This window comes from Cryptotermes secundus, unplaced genomic scaffold (assembly GCF_002891405.2).
Source record: "Cryptotermes secundus unplaced genomic scaffold, Csec_1.0 scaffold93, whole genome shotgun sequence".
Taxonomy (NCBI): domain Eukaryota; kingdom Metazoa; phylum Arthropoda; class Insecta; order Blattodea; family Kalotermitidae; genus Cryptotermes; species Cryptotermes secundus.
Genome location: NW_019736393.1, coordinates 1,344,824 through 1,346,506, shown reverse-complemented (window position 1 = coordinate 1,346,506; position 1,683 = coordinate 1,344,824). Strand labels below are relative to the sequence as shown.

At 38.9% G+C, this 1,683-nt stretch overlaps 1 protein-coding gene across 6 annotated transcripts in view; it reads right to left on the bottom strand.

Annotated features, from left to right (window-relative positions):
• LOC111869778 (protein O-linked-mannose beta-1,2-N-acetylglucosaminyltransferase 1) overlaps positions 1–1,683 on the bottom strand; it is a 420,171-nt gene that overhangs the window by 89,921 nt on the left and 328,567 nt on the right. For all 6 annotated transcript variants that reach the window (XM_023861532.2, XM_023861533.2, XM_033753555.1 and 3 more), the window contains one exon: positions 459–537. The gene's annotated coding sequence lies outside the window, so the exon portion shown is untranslated. The remainder of the gene's footprint in view (positions 1–458; positions 538–1,683) is intronic.

Sequence of the window (1,683 nt, the reverse complement as noted above, 5' to 3'; positions counted from 1 at the left end):
CCCTCCACTTGTCCATATCCTGAGCCAGATCAATCCATTCCATACCATCCCATCCTATCTCTCTAAGGTCCACTTTAATATTGTCCACCCACCTATGCCTTGGTCTTCCCAGTGATCACTTTTCTTCCGGCTTTCCCACCAATATCCTATACGCATTCCTCTTCTCTCCCATTCGTACTACATGCCCTGCCCACCTCATACTCCTTCCCTTGATCATTCTAATTATACTTGGAGAAGAGTACAAGTTATGAAGCTCCTCATTATGCAGTTTCCTCCAACCTCCTGTCACTTCAACTCTCTTCGGTCCAAATATTCTCCTCAACACCCTGCTCTCAAACATCCTTATTCTATATTTCTCCCTTAATGTCACAGACAAAGTTTCAAACCCATACAGAACCACAGACAGGTCATTACGCGCAAAAAACAATGTCGATAACAGAAAACATTTTTCTGCTTACATTGTCCAGCGGAGAAGTTGAGCTAGGGGTAGCGTCAAGGTACTTAGATGTGCGCCAGGTTGGTAAGTTCCAGCAAGATCTGAAACGAAACAGAATTACCACAATAAGCACTGGATATATCTTCCCCGAGAAACAATACTATAATTTAAAATTAATACGCACCGTACGTAACCACCAAATTAGAATGTTCAAGTTAAGGTCGATGGGCAAGGCATGTAGCATGCACGGGCGAAACGGAATGCATGTAGGATTTTGGTGGGAATTTCAGAAGGAAATATACCAGTAGGGAGAATTAAGACATGGGTGGGAAGATAACATTAAAATGGATCTTAGAGAAATAGGATTGAGTGGTAGGAACTAGACTGATGTGGTCCAGGATTAGGGACCAGCGGAGGATTCCTTTGAACACGGTAATGAACATTCTGGTTCCATAAAATGGTGGGAATTTCTTGAGCAGCTGAGCGACTGGCGGCTTCTCAAGAACGAGTAAGTAAGTTGGTTGCTTACTTAAGCAAGGAACAGAAATAGGCCTCGGAATTCCGCGCGGCTTGCTATTAAGAGACATTGGAACCATTTTCTAACATAGTCACATCTATATAAAAATATCTTCCATTCATGTATGTTAAGAGTCAGAGTCACTTTACGACTTGCGGTTTCCCGCCATTCAGTTCGTCTTGGCGACAAGCCCTTTGAGACTCACGACCACTAATTTTATTTTCCAAATGAACACTTGCTATTACATAAACATAAACAATTTTAATATTGCATAATTTTATGTATAGTGATGTAAGACTGTAAATTTAACACGTTTCTTTTTATACAGGTGATGAATTCTTTAGTAACAAATTTGCCTAGAAATAGGGATAATAGCATAAACAATTTTAATATTGCATACTTTTATGAATAGTGATGTAAGACTGTTTTTATATAAATTTAACACATGTTTTTTATCTATTTAATGATTATAAACTGTACATATATATTTATATTTGTATTGTACTATATTAATTATGTGACTGGTTCTATATCTATGTATATGGATTTATGGAATATACAATAAATGAATGAATGAATTACAGTCCCTATGTAACAATCTCTCTGATCTGAGAATGGGTCTGTCGTTTACAATTGCTACTGGCCCTCGCCAGCGCAGTCATTCTCAGGTCCGAGTTCCGCAGGACTCATGACCACATTTTACTGCCCATTTCTATTCACTGAGCTGGAT